This window comes from Nicotiana tabacum, chromosome 13 (assembly GCF_000715075.1).
Source record: "Nicotiana tabacum cultivar K326 chromosome 13, ASM71507v2, whole genome shotgun sequence".
Taxonomy (NCBI): domain Eukaryota; kingdom Viridiplantae; phylum Streptophyta; class Magnoliopsida; order Solanales; family Solanaceae; genus Nicotiana; species Nicotiana tabacum.
In genome coordinates, this window is record NC_134092.1 from 61,081,647 (window position 1) to 61,102,608 (window position 20,962).

A 20,962-nucleotide genomic window follows, 5' to 3' on the forward strand; every position below is an offset into this window, starting at 1 on the left:
TATGCCAAAGACATCCAAAGATGTCTTCCCATATGAGCTAGGTCGTGTATTTGTGGGTTTGGGACCAGATAATGTGAAATTCCAAATCTTCCTAAAACTGAAGCTCGTAGTTCGCATTCGCAAACCTAGAATTTACTGTTGTGCCTCGCAATTGTAACCTAAACATTCGCATTTGCGAACTTTGATTCTTTACTGACCCGTCGTAATTGCGATACAAAGGGACACATTTGCAATAGTTTACTGTCTGGTTGACTTCATATTTGCGACCCTATCCTCGCTTTTGCGATTTTTGATTTACTCACTTAGCTCTGCAATTTCGATCCAGCAACATGCATTTGCGAACATTGACTGCTTTCGCTGACTTCGCAAATTCAATGGCCATTTCGCATTTGCGAGATCTGGGGCCTTTGACCAGTTTTCTTCATTTGAGCTCTTTTTGACTTGTTTTCACTTGGTTTCTCTTCCGATCACTTCTAAATTACATAAACCTGTAAAATAGAATTAAATGACATTAAATACACTATTTTATCAATCAAACATAGAAAAAATCTAAGATTAAAGACAAGATAAGTTGGTAAAATACAAACTTATCAAACCCCCAAACTTAAACTAGCGTTTGTCCTCAAGCAATCAAAGCATACAATCTCCTTCTAAGTAAACAACTCAACAGTACACCAACATCATACCAAGTCAAAACATCATACCAACATCATACCAAGTTAATTTCATTTCAATTCAAGTGCTCAAACACCATGTTAATAAAAGTAGCAATCAAGTCATGAAACTAAAGCTTCAAAATTTGCCTCTTTATTACAAACAACGTTCCCTTGTTCATTCATCCCAATTAAAAATTGAATTAAATTCACAACTCAATTCTCATGGGCCCTCACACTTAAGAGGGAATACCAGCACTCAAATTGCAATTTAAAACACAAATGGGATATAAAATGGAAAGAGTTAACTCTCACTCACACAAATATGTTTAAATGCACAGACGTAGTGCCATAGGCTTGCTCTTCGTGTATTTCTTCATTAATGTAGACACGCTTGATTAAAAATCAAGTAGGACTTAAAGGGTTGTAATGTAGGTTTTTGGTTAAGGTAGCACTCAATTTGGGTAAGAGTGACTCAATCCATAACACAAGCGCGAAGCATATCCTTTGATATATGAATAGTGCGCTCGGACTGTTTGTCCGTCTGAGGGTAAAATGATGTACTCAACTCAACCCGTGTGCCTAACTCACGTTGTACAGCTCTTCAGAAATGCGATATGTACTGCGTAACCTGGTCAGAGATGATGGATACCGGTACACCATGTATTCGGACAATCTCATGGATATAAACCTGAGCCAGCTGCTCTGAAGAATAGGTAGTCGCTACCGGAATGAAATGAGACGAGTTGGTCAACCTGTCCACAATCACCCATACCGTGTCCAATTTCTTTTGAGAATGTGGGAGCCCAACAATGAAGCCCATGGTGACACACTCCCATTTTCCCTCGGGAATCACAAGTCGCTGAAGCAAACCACTCGGCCGCTGATGCTCATACTTCACCTGCTGACAATTTAGGCACCGAGTCATATACTATACTATGTCTTTTTTCCTCCTCCTCCACTGATAGTGTTGTCTCAAGCCGTAATACATCTTAGCGGCACCCGGATGAATGCAGTACCGCAAACTGTGGCCTCTTGAATAATCAACCCACGCAAACCATCCCCATTGGGCATACATAACCGACCCTGCATCCACAAAACACCATCATCTCCAATAGTAACTTCTTTGGCATTACTGTGTTGAATTGTGTCCTTAAGGACAAGCAAATGGGGATTTGTCATACTGACGCTCTCTGATAAAATCATATAGAGAAGACTGAGAAATCACGCAAGCAAGAACTCGACTGGGCTTCGAAACCTCCAATCTAACAAAGTAGTTGGCTAAGTCCTTGACATCCAATACTAATGGCCTCTCTACTGCCGGTAGATATGCTAAACTGCCCAAAGTCTCCGCCTTTCGACTCAAGGAATTGGCCACCACATTGGCCTTCCCGGGATGGTATAGAATGGTGATAGCATACTCCTTAAGCATCTCTAATCACCTTTGCTGTTGTAAGTTAAAATCTTTTTGTTTGAACATATGTTGTAGACTCTGGTGGTCGGTAATGACCTCACAAAGGACACCATACAAATAATACCACAAGATCTTCAACGTATGAACAATGGTTGCCAACTCCAAGTTATGGACTGGATAATTTTTCTCATGGGTCTTTAGCTGTCGTGACGCGTAGGCAATCACCCTACCGTCTAGAATCAACACCGCGCCAAGGCCAACACGTAACATATCACAATACACAGTATAAGACCCCGAACCCGTAGGCAACACCAACACTGGGGCTGTACTTAAAGCAGGCTTGAGCTTTTGAAAGCTCACCTCACACTCCTTGGACCATATGAAAGGAGCACCCTTTTGGGTCAATCTGGTCATATGTGCAGCAAGAGATGAGAAACCCTCTACGAATAGTCCATAATACCCGGCCAAACCAAGGAAACTCTACATCTCCGTAGCTGAAGACAGTCTGGGCCAACTCTGCACTTCTTCAATCTTATTCTTTTGGATCAACTTCATACCTTGATCCCCTCCCTTGACACCACATGACCCAAACGACATCACCAAATAAAGCCAGAATTCACACTTTGAGAATTTTGCATACAACTACTCCCTCCAGGTCTGAAGCACGATCCACTTTGAGAGTTTTGCATACAACTACTTCTCCCTCTAGGTCTGAAGCACGATCCTCAGGTGTTGCTCATTATCTTCCCTGCTGCAGGAGTATACCAAGATATCATCAATAAGCATAATGATGAATGAATCAAGATAAGGCTGGAACACACTGTTCATCGGGTGCATAAATGTTGTTGGGGAATTGCTCAGCCCAAATGGCATCACAAGGAACTCGTAGTGACCATACCGAGTCTTGAAGGAATTTTTGTAATATCCAGATCCGGAATCATCAGCTGATGATACCCTGACCACAAATCAATCTTTGACAACACTCTGGCACCCTTTAGCTGGATACTTGTTCTTCACCGTGACCTAGTTCAACTGCCGATAATCAATACATATGCAGATAGAACTATCATTTTTCTTCACAAACAAGACCGGAGCACCCCAAGGTGACATACTAGGCCGAATGAATTCCTTATCAAGCAATTCTTGCAACTGCTCCTTTAACTCATTTAGCCTTGCTGGGGCCATATGATACGGTGGAATGAAAATGGGTTGAGTGCCCGGCAACAGTTCAATACCAAAATCGAAATTCCTATCGGGCAGCATGCTTGAAAGACCCACTGGAAATACATTCGAAAAGTTTCTCACTACCGAAACTGACACAACGGTAGGAGTATCAGCACTAACATCTCTCACAAATGCTATATAAGCACCACACCACTTATCAACCATCTGCTCAGCCTTTAGAAATGATAAAACCCTATTAGGGACATAATCTAATGCATCCCTCTACTCTAATCGTGGTAAACCTGGTATAGGCAGCATCACAATTTTGGCGTGACAATCCATAATAGCATGACAGGGCGACAACCAGTCCTTACCCAAGATAACATCAAAGTCTACCATACTACGTAATAATAGATCAACTCTGGCCTCAAAACCACCAATAACAACAAAACACGACCAATACATATGGTCCACAAAAAGAGAATCTCCCACAGGCATGGACACACAAACAGGAGAACTCAAAGAATTGCGAGATATATCCAAATACGGATCATAGTAAGATGACACATACGAATAAGTGGATCCCAAATCAAATAAGACGGATGCATCTCTATGGCAAACTAGAACCATACCTATAATGACTGAGTCTGAAACAACTGCCTCCGTCCTACCCAAAAAAACATAGAATCTGGCCTGGCCTCCCCCTCTAGGGTGACTTCTACCCGCCTGTCCCTCACCCCTAGCTGGCTGTGCGGGTGAAGCGACAACTGAGGCAGCAATCATGGCCTGAGATGTTTGTGTCTGTGGAACTGATTGAATATGTGGAGCCTGAGTAGTATGGGGAGGTGCATTCCTCCATAGTCTAGGGCAGTCTCTAACCATGTGATGGGTATCACCACACTCAAAGCAAGCTCTCGGTGAGCGTGGCTACTGGGACTGGCTCAGGCCTGGTCGGCTGGACTGACCACTAAAGGCACCTCATGCAGGAGGTGCAGTAGAAAATGGTTGAGCAAAGTGTGCAACCAGAGACCTCGAAACAACCGGAGCACCACTAGAAGCTAGAATTGTTGAGTGAACTGGACGACTCACATAGCCTCTACCATGAGGGCTGTAGCTGTACCGTGGCCACCACTAAATCCTCCAGTACCTTGAGGTCTCTTGGCCTTCCTTTCATCTCTCTCACGGCCCCGCAGACCCTCCAACCTCTGTGCAATCTCTACCACCTGTTGAGATAGGGTATCTGTCTCCAACTCTCGAGCCATGCTGAACTTAATACTATAGTTGATCCCCTCGACAAATCGACAGGATCACTCTCTAATTGTAGAAACGTGGGCAGGTGCATGTCTTGACAAATCACTGAATCGGACAGCATTCTCTGACACTGTCATAGTACCCTGGCGCAACTGCTCAAACTCTGTGCGCCATGCATCCCGAAGGGTCTGAGGAACAGACTCTCTCAAGAATAACTATGAAAATCGAGTCTATGTAAGTAAAGCTGCCTTAACTGGGCTACCCTCCTCGTACACTCGCCACCACTAATATGATGTTCCAGACAGCTAGAAACCATGTGCGTCCTCTGAAGCCAAACCGCTGAAAGTAGGAAAGTGATACTTCTTAAACCTATCGAGCCTAAGCTGCTCCTCCTTAGATATTGTTGCCCTAACCGCGGGCTGAACTAGAGCAACCGGCTATACCAGTATAATCTATAGTACCTGATCGACCTGGACTCGCTGCTCCGTGGTACGGGCCGCGGGAGTCTAAGCTCCTCCCCCAGCCTAAGATGTGGCTGGTGTTGACGACTAATTTTGACCATCTCTTTTAACATTAATTTACTTATTCTTAATAATTTACAATAAATATTTTAAAAGTATTTTCTAGTAATAAATACCTATTTCTAAAAATTAATTAATTATCAATTTTAAAAATAATCACCTGGCATCAGTATTATGCAGTTATAAATATACTTATCATTGTTTAGATTAGTAATATAAAATGTACCGTATAGGTTATAATTAATTTAATGAGTCATTTCTCAATTTTAATTAAATTGGTCATTGTGTTAATAATTCGAAGTTAGTGTCATAATTTAGGAGATAAAGTATTTTACAAAAAATTGCAATAATTAGTAGTATATTTGAAAATTATGATTTTACTATATTTTATTGGAAATTAGTTATGTTTATAAAAATTAATTTCAAAATAGATTAAAAGACAAAAGGTTACATTGCAATTCTCAGCTAAACACAAAGTAGCCATCTTTTAAATTTATTTTGGGCCAAATGACAAGCCCAATGCGGAAAAAACACTCAGTCCAAAGAACCTCTAATCCACTGTGGCAATACGCGTCCCTCTCGCTAAACCAATCACAGTGCGCCACGTCGCTCGTGTCTCTCACTCACAAAGAAAGCACAAATAAATCTGGACCGTTGACCTATATCATCAACAGTCCGCGTTTAATCTCCATTTCCTTTTTATTCTTCAATTTTATTAAGATTCAATCTCAACCGTCTGATCAGAGAGATACAACGACCATCGATTTTTCCTCATTAAATCATTTCTAAATTCCTAATTATTAAAAAAATCAGAGCCGTTGATCAAAATATCCAACGGCTCCCGTTCCATCTAAATTTTAACTTAGTGAAGACCCCTAAACCCTAATAATTTACCACCTCCCCTGCCGCCTCTCTTTTGCTTTCCTCTCTCTTTTCTCTCATCCCCATCTACCCATCATCTTAAAAAATTACACAAATTCATGCAAGGTCAGTGAAATCAACCCCAAATCATCCATCTTGTCCCTGTTAGCCGTGATTCTCACCGGTTTCTTTCCATTTCCACAAATAAACTTTCAAACACACAAACCAGAAATCCTAAGCTCGAACTTAAATCATCTGATTTCTCTCACGATCTATCAAATCGGAGCATGCATAAAGTTTTTCTCAGGGTTCATCATGAGTATTTGAGGTCCAGAGGTCAAACGCAGTTACCTCTAGACAATGAGCCTTAGCCAATGGTTTCTAAAATTCAAATCTATCGGGTCAAATTCCTTATTGCTTTTTACCTCTACTCGTCTCTGATTTTTACCCAGTCGTGCTCACATCATCGACCATCTGTCATCTTCTACTATCCTAGTTTCAATCTAAAATCCAAAGCCATTAAATGGCAGTATAAATAGGGCTTTAATGTTCTCACCTAACATGACCAACAATAACCTAAGAGCTAACACAAACATTGAAGTAATTCTAAGATTTCATAAATTTAGGGTTTCTTACTTATTTATGGTTTTGCTCTTTTCGTTTCTGAGTTCTTTCACTGCTTCAAGCTTGAAGCTTTCGGTCTTAGGTAATTAGAAGAAATCCTTGTTTGGTCTACTGCCCTCGAGAAGGTCAGTACACCTCCAACTCTTCTCTTTTGATCATCTTACTTGAATGCCATGAATATGCTTGTTGTCTTCTGCTAACTGTATTCATTTATGATGTTTGTCATTAGTATAGAAATGTTATCTCCAGCTCATGATAAGGTATTGTCGATTTGTGGTCATTTGTTATGTTTCATAATATCTCTAATTGGTATTGACTAGTCTTTTATGTGACCTTAATGACTTTCATTTCTGAATCCAGTCTGCATGGTTAAGTTTTCTTTAAAATGCCTCAATGACCTTCCATGCTTCTCTAGACTTCAGATTTGCTGTTAATGGTTCTGTTGTGATCTCTATCTCTACACACTATTTCTTGCATTCTGTTATTTTGTAATCGAGTTTGATGTTGATAATCCAAACTAGGATAAACATAAGAGTGCATTATTTTATCCTTCACCACTTAACATAGCATGGGAAGTTTAAGTGTTTAATTGCTTTTCTTTTATATATCAATGTCTGTCCCTCTAAAAGTAGCTTTCTAAGTTATTATTATGATAGTCTTATGTTCATATCTAACTGTTGGTTACTCATATATGAAACAGTCTTATTAATCTAATCTCCTATGAACATCAATAACCCTTATGTATATATTCTGTTAAGAATAAGTAATCCTTTTTCATAAAGATAGGTCATAGTTATGTTTAGATGTAACTCTCAGTTGCATAGCTACCATAAAAGTAGACATCTCCCTTAGTACTTAAACCTATAAGGAAAAATGAGTCATTAGTGGTTAGGAGTATTTTGTGGTAGAGTTTAACTCTAGGTTGGGCTGCTCTCCTTGGCACAAGCGTTGCCCCTGGGCCTCGAGACCCTTGGGAACTTTGAAGTATCGGGGATCCAAAGGGGCCATCGCCCTTGAGTGGAATTCAATCCTTAGACCTTAATTCATTGACACTTGTTATTCTTTAGAGATTTGGTGTTTAACAACAATGAAAGGTTTATCGTGTAAATTATTTACCATATATAATCGCCACATTACTGTAAGTTATCATTGTATTTGAGCATTGATAGTTTTATACATTTCGTTTCATTCATTTATTTATGTGTTTGATGCATGATTAAACATATGGAATATATATCTAATGACCTTCTCTTTCTTTTTTTAGAATATATACATTTGTTTGGGCCTCCTGAGTTCTTAAGAAACACAGGCCCAAGTCCAACCTTGCCGTATTTTCTGAAAATCTGAAGTCAGTTGTAGCCTCACCTTTTACTGCTGGGCCTGCCTCTTTGAGGCCCAAATACTAGAATCCAATCCTTTCCTTTTCTAAGTTTACTGTCTTGTCGCACTTTGCTGCATCCTTGTTGATATTTTATCTCACATGTATACAACAGTATTATATTTGATTTAATGCTTTAATTTATATCATATTTCACATAAACTTAGTCAAGCCTTAAACAACATAGGATTAAAAGAAGAATTAGTTAGTAGCTAATCCCGCTCGCAAATTATAAATTGTTTATATCATTACTATGTTTCTCTTACCTTGTCATAAATATTCTGAAGCCCAAAGCTAGTAAGAGAATGTCAGCCCCAGTTTCAAAAAGGAATAATCAGATTAGAAACACAAGATTTATCTAAAAAAGGAAAACAAATCATTTCAAAAAGGTAAAGTGTTGTCGCACCAAAGGATTTTCAAAAATGGTTTTTTCTTTAAGTCTTCAAATAAAGGTATATCTATAACGACTGGGCCAATCGTTTTTAAAATTTAAATCCTGTTCGGCGGTATAAGGTCTCGAGCATCTTCATATGGTAATTTTGGAGTTTGACGTGTGTCCGGATTTGGATTTGGAGGTCCGTAAGGTAATTTGAAGCATTTCGGCGACGGTTGGAAAAGTTGAAGTTTGGAAGGTTGAGAGGTTTGATCAACAGTTGACTTTGGCGATATCGGGGTCAAAATGTGATTCCAAGAGTTGGAACAGCTCTGTATATCCCATATTTTTGTACGTTAAAGTTTCGTCGCAAGTTAATCGACGTGAGCTCGGAAATGAGATTATTTAGGATTATAAGTATTATGCTATTTCAAACAAGGGATAAGTAAATTCGTGAAGGTGAGAGGGTAAGCAAATGGAAGAAAATGAGTTTCGTTGAAATTTGACAATTTCGGATAAAATACGGTCCAAGCTATAATACCCGAAATTTATGGACTAGTGATATACAAGGTACCACATGACCATAATAGTAAGGTGTACAAAGTATGTTAAAAGTGAGTAGTATTTTAAGTAATTTGAGATAATTCTTAATTATGTAGATATTTGGGTAATTATTGAATTTGTGGGGAATTAACTAGTTAATTAAGCAAATGAGTGGATAAGCTTAAGAAGCCCCAACGTGGCCGCAACATATGATCATTTAAGTGACTCTTAAGTCACATTGAAAGGTGGCAAAATTGGACGAATTATTGGTGGCCAAGTCATGCATAAATGGGGCCCACAACCCAAAAAATTATAAGAGATCTTCCTAAGTTAGTAAGTGAGATGTTGATGTCTCTATAACGTGAGAGATGAAGGATTCAGCAAATTAAAACAGAAAGTTTGCATCTTAATAACGTAATGTTCTTGAAACAAAATTCAAAACAAGATCTTTTAGCATCTTAGGAATGTGAGGTGTTGAAATTTTAAGGGAGTACGGTGCAATCTTTCTCAAGAATATCATACGGATTCTTCCCTACTCCGATCTTGTCGATTACATATTGTTGCAATTGACGTGTATTAGAGGGATTGTCAAGAGAACCGGTTCGGGTATGTTAATGCTAAGCCCTTCCTTCATTTTGGTATGATCTTGTAATTACATGTGTTTGATAATGAGGCATAAAGAGAAGTTCATACTCCCGAATTTATATACATTATCCTAGTCTCAAAAATTATAATATTCTCCTTATCGGGACTTCATATTTAATTAAGTATTGTCTTCTTCCAGTTAAGAGAGCAGAGAGCCTATATATATAGTATTACATTATTTTCATTACCATCAAGCTATAATCGATGGGCAGGCCCCTATTGGGCAACCTCTGATCAGATGGAAAGTTATATACCGAGCGTACTCTGTCCGAGCGCCTATGAGCGATCCCAGCATGGCCGAGATACAGAGACTAGTATGGCTAAGCGCCTATGAGCGAGCCTAATATGGCAGAGCAGTTATATATACGGAGCCTTATAAGATCGGACGACTATTTTACTTACTATATTAAGAGAGTTGAGTAAGTATTAGCACGTGAGCATATCTTAAGATTATCTTTGACTCCCAGTTACTTTCAGTTATTATATTATCAGTTGAGTTTCAGCGTTTAGTATATTACCTTACATACTCGGTACATTATTTCGTACTGACGTCCCTTTTCTAGGGGCGCTGAATTTCATGCGTGCAGGTTCAGACAGACAGACGGGTAGACCTCCTCATTAGGTGTTGCCCGAGTTCAGCTTGATCGGTAAGCTTCATGCCCTTCAGATATACCCGGTCTAGAGCTTTATGTACATCTTGTATATATATGTATATATGATATGAGTAGGTTGGGGTCCTGTTCCGATCATAGTATAGCCATCAGTAGAGGCTTGTAGACATATCCTGTCAGTTAGTGCAGTATTTTGGGCTTGTAGGCCTTTTATGTATATTTTTTTGGTTTGCCAGCTATAGTAGTTATGACGGCCTTGTCGGCCCAGTATTATATTGATGTTTAGTCAGCATTCGCAATTGTCTTACATTGTGGCCCATGGCCAAAGTATTACCCATGGCCAAAGTATTACAAAATGTGGTATCAGAGCAGTTCTATTCTAGGGAGTCTACAAGCCGTGTCTACTAGAGTCTTGTTTATGGGTGTGTTGTGCACCACACTTATAAGCAGGAGGCTACATGGCATTTAGGACTGTAACTCTTTCTTCTTACTCTAGATCGTGTGATAGAGCTAAGTTGTAAGAACTCAATTTCCTAAACTCTATCTTATTCGTAATACAACGATACCTACATCCAAAAATACGGTTGGTAAGAGAGATATCTGTGGAAGAATTGAGTAAGAGGAACTCGATTTTGTATCATTCTTATGATGAGTAAATGTAAAGTTTTCAGCCGAACATGTGTGTAAGCTTCTTGATAAGGAGCCTTAAGGTAAGAATATTCGCTCTTATGGGGAAAAAAAAAGCAATGAGAGATTCAGAAGATAGGTACATGTTTGAACAAGTAAAAGAAGCAAGATGAAGAAGGGTACGAGGCGCCCAGTTAATAAAAATTATCAGTATTTACAATTCAAGCAAGGAAATATAAGCATTTTGAGCTTCCTTCAATTGTAACAGAGGTATGTATAATTGGCCACACCCATCTCAGTTATGCCTTGTGGGGGCTAACAAGTGTAGTTTAAGAAAAGGACAGGACATCAGGATCCGGCTGGGGTTAGAGTAATTCAAAATGGATTGTTTGTGTTAGTTGACCTTTCTGAAGGATATTACAAATGTGCTAATAGATCTCCTTGTGAGACACCCAGATGGTGCACACTAGAATATTACAATTAGATATGAATACTAGCATGATAAAAAAAAAATCAGAAAATAGGCACTAAAAGCCTGGAAGGGATAAATATTACCTTAGTGTGGCTCCCATCCCTAGTAGAGCGAGGACGTTGAGCAACCCGAAAAGCCGATGAATAAAGCAGGGGGAGATAAAAGCAAAATAATGTCTTGTTGAAGTTTTCACATGAAAGGGATAGGCATAAATATTAGCAGGGAAATGATAAGAGAGATAAGGAAGCATTATGAGTAAGATGTGATACATGGATGACAATGGTAGATCAAAAAGATGACGGTATTACAAGGTCTATAGTCAGGTGAAGGAAGAGACGAGAGGTGATAGGCCTTAACACAACAAAAGAGTATAGGCCATAAAGTCATATCCTGATTTCAAGAAAAAGGTTCGTGACTCTAACGTGATTACCAAAAGGAAAAGTTAAACACCAGAGTAATAGAAATCAGTATGGAATGGTCAAGAAAGAATGCGATAAAAATGAGAAAGGGATAAAATTACACTTATTCAAATCCTACAGATATGCTACGATTCCAGAACATTATGCAAACACAACGTCAAGGAAAGGAAGTAAGGGTTCCTGCCTGGGGTGTTATTTATAAATAAGGAGCCAGTGCAAGAGATAAGTTAAGACAAAGGAAATAAACCAAGAAAGATTTTGCGGGATATTGATATGAGAATAGGTCAATGAGTAATTAGTAGTTGATTCAGGAAGAGCCTAGTCATGGCTAGACAAGAGATTACCGACAACTCAGCAGATCATGCAATATGAACATAGTGAACCACAACATGGGAAATTCAGTCTCGCAGATATGACATCGGAACCCTTGAGAAATATTCAGATAGGCGTTGGGGTAGTTAAAGGAATCATATGAGTATTAAGGAAATAAAAGAGAATGCCACTAGGAAGAAAGTCAAAACTTCAGTTCAGAAGCAACTGCACGAGCACAAGTGCACAGAGGTATGTAACTACGGATATTTATAGACGAGTAAGAACATCGAAAACTTCTTCGGGTATACAATATAACAAGCTCGCAACATTACAAGAGTCAGAGGGTCCTCCCTATGTACTACAATGAAAGACTAGCTGAGGAAGTAAGGAGGAAGGCTTCAACCTAAGCTCAGTGACCTAAAGAGGAAGTGATCTTATAACAACAGTCTCATAACAACGTTGTATGCGCTCCATAAGAAAGTGGCACGTACCGTGGCTAATGGACGGGAAGTAAAAATCAAATGTGATATTCAAGATTATATGAGTTGCATGGAATTCCAATATGTATGTGCACTAAGATAAGTTAAGTATGCACGCAACAAGTGGCAGAACAACAAGGAAAAACAATTGCTTGCATTTAACGAAAGTTGAGAAGGAAAGAATTATTTGATTAATGATCCAGAGTTAGTTATGTTATGAACACACTTAAGAGTTCATAGTATTATCCATGCAGCATATATGTTGACATTCATACAACCGTAGAAGACTCCGATATAAGTTAAAAGAAAGAATTGAGCCCAGGACATATACAAAGGATTTAATTGTTAGAAGATTTTATCATGGATATTCCATAGTGCCCATGAAAGGCTAAAGTAATAACTAATACCAGGAGCCGCAGATCGGAAGATAGCTTAAGCCTACATGAAGGCTGATCAGAAGGAAGAGAAAACTAAAGAGTTTAATCAACTAAGTAAATTAGGGGTCTAATTATTGGACCCGGAGAATTATAGAAATCATGATTGAGAACATAGCAGAATCAATCTTACTATCAGAGGTGCAAGAGACAACCATATTCTATAACGGCTCTACGATAAAGCCAATTAGAAAAGTACCAGCCTCATAAGAAGTCAATATGAAGCTCCTACCGGATTGAGTATGTGCTAGAGGTGCAAGTATTATAATAGAGTTTCAAGTTGTGGATGTAAATCATACCTATGTGGAAGTGGGGTTTTGAAAGAGATAGAAGATACGATGCGAGATTTTAAGGTAAGCAAGGTAAATATGAACAACGTACGAGATACTCAGGTGCTGAAGGTTGTGAATAATCGATATTTCAGATAGAGGGCTAGAAGCATTGATATTCAGTATCTAGGAATGATAGCGGTGTCAATAGTGGCATATCTTCCAGCCTATGGTTTCCAGGCACCGATAGATCTATTCAAGAGAGTAAAGAAGAGTTGGAGACGATACGATGTCTCGCTTGATGTTCCATAATAACATAAGGAAATCTATGATGTAAGGAAGTTGAAGAAAGGCTGCGAGTAGTATAAATGGATATGTATGGGTCGCAAGCTAAAGTATGATAGGGCGACAAGGTTTTAGGAAGACAAGAGTAAGCATAAAAAGGGGTGAGTGAGAAGGTAACGAGAAACGGATAAGTCCTCATGACTAAGCCCATGAAAACAAGATAGTTGATGGCTTCTCTAAGTTATAGAAAGCTCAGTATAGCCTGAACAAACTCAAAGGAATCTAAGAGTAGTAGCATTTGGAAGAGATGAAATGCTGCCCTGGTAGTAGAATAGAGGTGTAATTGTGATAGATAAAGGATGACGGTTGAGCCTTCGATTGAGTAATGATTTGAAGAGGATTTCATAGATTGTACGAAAGTAAAATACCCACGTAAGGTGAATCACATTGGGATGCTATAAAATACAATTATTGAAGTACAGTATTGCCCCTATGTGGATCAGAAAAATCACTTCAAATATTCCTCGATGCAACATAAGCCCTAGTGGCAATGTATTACGTAAGAAGTTTCAAGTTATAAATGGAAGGTTGTAGATCAACATTGATGTAAATCAATAATGGATGGATAAAAGATACAAAGTACAAGATGAGATTATCCATCAGCCTTAAGATGAACAGTAATGAAGAAGCGTTAAAAGACTTAGCTTACATATAGGATAAGCAACGAGAGTAACCTAGAGTTTGGTCGCAGACCTCAGTAACGATAAATCGAAGTAAGAGTTATGGTATGATATGGCCTACTTAGATGTAGTAAAGCTAATGATGCCCAGAGGGACAGCTTGACATAATTTTGTATATGTTCACAAAGTGAGGCCTAAAGATTGGCTAAGAGCTGGAGGAAAGTCGTGGTATGAGAAAGGGGACTAAAGGGGGGAATTCCCTAGCCTTTGGATTTATTCAAAGAATAGTTGTCTAAATGGCAAGGAGAATATTAAAGTATTCGCAAGAGCTATGGGTTATGAGAATGATAAGTGCATCAGTCAACATTCGAGGACGAATGTTCCAAATGGGGGAATAATGTTACATCCCATATTGTTTTGTACGTGAAAGTATGCTATAAATAAATTGATGAAAGCTCGGAAATGAGATGTTACATCCCGCATTTTTGTACGTTAAAGTTTCGTCGTAAGTTAATCGACGTAAGCTCGTGAATGAGATTATTTGGGATTAAAAGTATTATGCTATTTCAAACAAGGGATAAGTAAATTCGTGAAGGTGAGAGGGTAAGCAAATCGAAGAAAATGAGTTTCGTTGAAAATTGACAATTTGGGATAAAATACGGTCTGAGCAATAATACACGATATTTATGGACTAGTGACATACAAGGTACCACATGACCATAATAGTAAGGTGTACAAAGTGTGTTAAAAGTGAGTAGTATTTTAAGTAATTTGAGATAATTCTTAATTATGAGGATAATTATTGGATTAGTGTGGAATTAACTAGTTAATTAAGAAAATGAGTGGATAAGCTTAAGAAGCCCTAACGTGGCAGCAACATATGATCATTTAGGTGACTCTTAAATCACATTGAAAGGTGGCAAAATTGGAGGAATTATTGGTGGACATGTCATGCATAAGTGGGGCCCACAACCCATAAAATTATAAGAGATCTTCCTAAGATAGTAAGTGAGATGTTGATGCCTCTATAACATGAGAGATGAAGGCTTCAGCAAATTAAAACAAAACGTTTGCATCTTAATAACGTAATGTTCTTGAAACAAAATTCAAAACAAGATCTCTTAGCATCTTAGCAACGTGAGGTGTTGAAATTTTAATGGAGTACGGTACAATCTTTCTCAAGAATATCATACAGATTCTTCCCTACTCCGATCTTTTCGATTACATGTTGTCGTAATTGACGTGTATTAGAGGGATTGTCAAGAGAACCGGCTCAGGTATGTTAAGGCTAAGCCCTTCCTTCATTTTGGCATGATCTCGTAATTACATGTGTTTGATAACGAGGCATAAAGAGAAGTTCATACTCCCGAATTTATATACATTATCCTGGTCTCATAAATTATAGTATTCTCCTTATCGGGACTTCATATTTAATTGAGTATTATCTTCTTCCAGTTAAGAGAGCAGAGAGTCTATATCTAAAGTACTACAATATTTTCATTACCATCGAGTTATAATCGATGGGCAGGCCCCTATTGGGCAACCTTTGATCGGATGGTAAGTTATATACCGAGCGTACTGTGGCTGAGCACCTATGAGCGAGCCCAGCATGGCCGAGATATAGAGCCTAGTATGGCCGAGCGCCTATAAGCGAGCCTACTATGGCAGAGTAGTTATATATAGCGAGGATTATAAGGCCGGACAACTATTTTACTTACTATATTGAGAGAGTTGAGTCAGTATCAGCAGGTGAGCATATCTTCAGATTATCTTTGACTCCTAGTTACTTTCAGTCATTATATTATCAATTCAGTTTCAGCTTTCAGTATACTGCCTTACATACTCGGTACAGTATTTCGTACTGACGTCCCTTTTCTGGGAGCGCTGCATTTCATGGGTGCATGTTCAGCCAGAGAGACGGGTAGACCTCCTCATTATGTGTTGCCCGAGTTCAGCTTGATCGGTAAGCTCCATGCCCTTCGGAGTTGCTGGGTCTAGAGCTTTATGTACATCTTGTGTATATATGTATATATGATATGTGTAGGTCTAGGCCCTATTACAGTATCCATTAGTAGAGGCTTATAGACATATCCTGTCAGTTAGTGCAGTATTTTGGGCTTGTAAGCCTTTTATGTATATTTTGGTTGTTTACCAGCTGTAGTAGTTATGACGGTCTTCTCGGCCCAGTATTATATTGATGTTTTGTCAGCATTCGCAATTTTCTTGCGTACCCTTAATCGAATTTTGTCTTACTCAACCCTAATAGAAGTTTAGCTATCATATATCTTAGTTGACTTATCCTTATTTGAATTATTGACCCGTGATATCTCCCTTGTTGTTGAATTGTTCTTTGTGGGATAGTTGTTGCATATCATTTCTCCCTTGTTGAGCTATTCTTATTGTGACTTGTGTTCTCTTTTGTGTTTATTATTTGTGAACTCGTTCTAGCGTCTCTTTGTGATTGATAACTCTTGGGTTGGGTTACTTACCATACTTTTGTGTTATTGTCATTGTTGTTGTTGTACTCAGTATTGTGTAGAATGAGGTTTCTGCCGTGCGGTTATTGTTATGATGCATGAGGTCTCTGCCATGCGGGTGTTATTATGTTGCATGAGGGTTCTGTCGTACTATTGTTACTATTGATATATGCACATGCGGCGTGACAAGGCGGGCTATATATGTGAGTTGCGCATGTGGTGAGACAAGGTGAGAATATTATTATGCACGTGTGGCGAGACAAGGCGGGAATTTACTTATTTATTGAGCACGTGCCGAGACAAGGTGGGCTTTGTGAGGGATTGATCTGTGATGACTTGTGATAGCATGGGGGCATTCTTGTGGTTGATATTTGTGTAGACACGTACCTACCTATATGAGTTTTTATCTTGTAAAAATTTATGGGGAACATTCTTACGTGCTGTTCATTTCTCCATACTTACTAGTTGGCATGAACTGTGTTAGAACACTTTCACAAGCATACACATAGTTATTCACTACTATCGGTTTAAGAAGATGGTTCCTGAGATTATTGAGTATTTATACACACCTTCGTCTATTTGCCTTCTATGTGAGAATGGTTCTATTGGCACGTGAGTCCTCCGTACAGTTACCAGTTGAATGAGGGCACAAGATGCCAACTGTTTAGGGTTCACAAAGTGGGACCCGTGACTTGTGAGTATTTTGAGGTATGGTACCTCGTGGAGATTATTGCATAAAACCTGATCTGAAAGTGGTTATTCTCATCTAGTTGCTTCCTGCCCTTCTTTAAATTGTGTTCACCGGATTTAGACTGTGTTCAGCTTACTCTACTGTGTTATTACTTGTTGTGTTCCGCTGCTAATTGTTGTTTCTATTTCTTATTGCAAGTACCATATTATTGTTCTGATTATGTGTAGCTTTATAGATATATAGTATTCTGTTAGTTCTACACTTATACTCGCTTAGATTATTTAGTCTAGTAGGTATCTTGACTGTTCCTCGTCACTACTTCACTGAGGTTAGTCTTGATACTTACTAGGTACCGCTGTGGTGTACTCATACTACGCTTCTGCACAATTTCTGTGTAGATCCAGGTATTTTCGGGTCGGTCAATCATTAGCTAGCTGTAGGAATCTCGCTGGGGAGACTCAAGGCAAACTTGTTGTTGCGTTCGCACGCTTCGAAGTCACCTTTTGATTTTGTATTTGCACTGTTTTACCTCTATTTCTAAACAGTTGTATTTGTAAACTTTTTAGCAAACTCAGTAGAGATTACGACTTGTACTACTGGTTTTGGGATTGTAAATTTGTATAGAGATTTCTATTTCGAAATTGTTAGTTGTTAGTTCAATATTGTTATTATTTCAGTTAATGTTAGGCTTATCTAGTCCCTAAGACTAGGTGCCATCACGACACCCAACGGAGGGTAATTTGGGTCGTGACAATATTTTAGGCTTAGCCCCATCTCATTAGAACAATATACACCTCCATGCTTTAGGAACAAGTGTTTAAATTTAGTTCTCCTTTTCACATACTTTCTTAAATATAAACATCCTATACTCCTTTAAAGCTCTTTTCAAGTATATACGTACTAACATTATTTTCCTCTATAAATTCATACCCTTTTAACTACACCCTCCCTTTATAAGAATTATGTCCTAATATGTGGTAAGTCACATTTCTAGAACACTAGTTAAGGCCTAGTATATATAATTAATTCTAGATCTAGTCTAAGTCCTATGGAGCTACCTCAGGTAGATTTTAAGGGTGCCTAACTCCTTCCCCTTAGAAAAAAAAAAGAACCCTTATGCATAATCTCACCGGTTAACACACTAATAAAGAATATGACTTAGTAATTAAATAGGTACCCTAGTATACCTTTAAATATTAGGTGGCGACTCTCCTTTATCAACAACATAGAAACGACAAGTTGAATCTTGTTTTGATCAGTGCAAAATAGGGTGTAACATAATGGCGACTCTGCTGGGGAATTCACACTTAGGTTCTGACCTTAGCAGACTTAGACTAAATTTGGAATTTATATTTATTTCTACATTACCTTAATTATAGATAATATTGCAATTACGTGCTTACTTGCCTTATTTATTTTTTATGCTTATTATCATGCGTATTGTTGCTACACTCTTGTTTGATACTGCTTTATATACACTGTCATCATGTTTCTTCCTATCGAGTCTTGACCGTACACTATCACACACAATGACATGCGAGGGTTGTCTTTTACACCACTCCAAACCTTCTTTTCAAAACACTCTATTTTCCAGAGAATGACTTTGTCATGTCAACTGACATAACTTCTCGCAGCCTTCAGTCTAACTCAAAAGTAGGAAGCACTCTACTCTAGCAAAAATAGGGCATACTGCATAAACCATTGGTGATTCGGTACTTGGAATTGACACACAATTAGGAAAGCCACCCTAATGTCAACGGGTCATGCACCCAATGACATGACTTCTGCAGAAAGACAAACAAACTTGACAAGACACTTAAAAATCCGAAGCAAACACTTACCAAAAACCTTTATTTTACCCACCTCAGAAAATGGAAATCAACCAAAACATTCCTGAGATTAACATGGTAATGGGAGCGCCACATAAGTTGAAGTAGTGGTGAAATAACATCCGTCGGGAACATGGAGATGAGGTTCGGACACACCTGTGGGCACTGACTGCTTTGTTAAACATCCGAGCAGACAGGGTGCTCACTCTCCTGTTGATAAAGGTTTGGGATCCGACTAAGGTAGTGTTCAAATTTGCCGACTGTGAGTTGGTACCGACATTGGAGGAGGTCACTAGTTTTACGGAGCTGTCGTTCAACGGAAGGAAACCGATATTGCCAGTTACTATGCCCGATTATCGTTTCTTGGATGCTTTAGGCATGGCAAACAGTAGGGTTCTCAGAAATATCGAGGACGTATGGATGATCCTTGACCAGCTGTTCGAAAGATTTGGACACCGTAAAACCTACGAGTTGTATTCGGGAGAGTTTAAATGTGACAAAGCAATGTGGGAGAGTCTCGGGCCTATCACCATCTCAATGGCACTGTTGAGATTATTGGTCTTCCCGCAGAGAAGGGGTCAGATGAACATCAACCTATTACTTGTAGTTCTGGCGACCTTCCGTGGAAACCTTCAAGCTACTTTGGTGCTGATGGTGCAAGCTGAGATGCTGAGAGATTTGTCTGCATGTGTACGATGGTATGATTTGTTTAAAGGTTGTAACTTGCTGCTTCAGATCTGGGCTACCAAACATTTCTTCCAGCGAGAGGCCGCCATTGACTACTTTGTAGGCCTCAGCAACATGATCCGCAGCCACACCGAGAGAATGAGAAATTAGGTCTCCCCACATGGGCAAAAAGAGTGAAGGGAAATGATGACCAATCTTAGTGGAGAATGGATCAACCGGAAGCTATCATGGTCAGGTGGAAGAGCAATCTTATGGATTCCTCAAAAATATTTCATTGATCTGATCAGACTTGAAGGTATTCAAACATACTCACCCCAAGATAAAGAAGGCTCCAAGAAGAGTGGAACGGCCTAGTCACAATGCCCATGGGTCAAAATTCATGGTGCACTCCTGAGTAATATGTCTGGATCAACAAGGAAGACGAAGTGGCCTGGCCAAGAAGAGAGGGCGCAATGGCTACTTTGCAAATTTACCATGAGATCCTGCCACATTACCTTGTGACTACTTCAATGCACCGTCAGGTGGTCCCAAGATCCATCGATCATATGTTGCCACCTGCTGAAGACGACGACCAGATAGTGGAGTGCATCCAAATAGAGTCTAGCATAGAGCTAGAAGAAGGTCCACATGAGGAGTTAGAGTTCAACGATGACAAGGAGGAGTTTAAAGATGACTTGTAGGAGGATCCAGAAGAAAAGCCAGAAGAAGAGGAGGAGATGAGGAACGACTCCGGGGATGGTCATTGGAGTTGATTAATTTCCCCTTCATTCCTGCTTTGTACCCTTATTCCTAGTTTTCTTTTACATTCCAAAAGGGAAAGTTGTCCAAGCCCATGCAGTTCTATGAAACAGTGATGTAATCTTCCTTCCCACTTATATCAGTCCAGATTATCAATGAAAACAAACTTGCTTCGGATCTAAATGTATCAAGTGTTCCACATTTTTTTTCATTACTCAAAGGATATTCATTTTTGATTATCCAAAATATTAAAAGTTTATAGATATGATGAAAAATATGTTTTCCAAATACCAACACTTCTATTTTAATTTCCAACATCAAACACCACCCACAACCTATCTACGGAGTCTCTAAGTACAACAAAAGAGTAGATTGGAAGTGTCGTGACAAGGTCTCTGTTATACCTCAAACACAAAGTACCACATCAAGTGACATCGGGCCATGAATAGAGTCGGGCTCACCAAAACCTGCAGAATAGAGAGTATTTGCTAACAAGGATCAAAGTTGTGTGCTGACGAACCACCT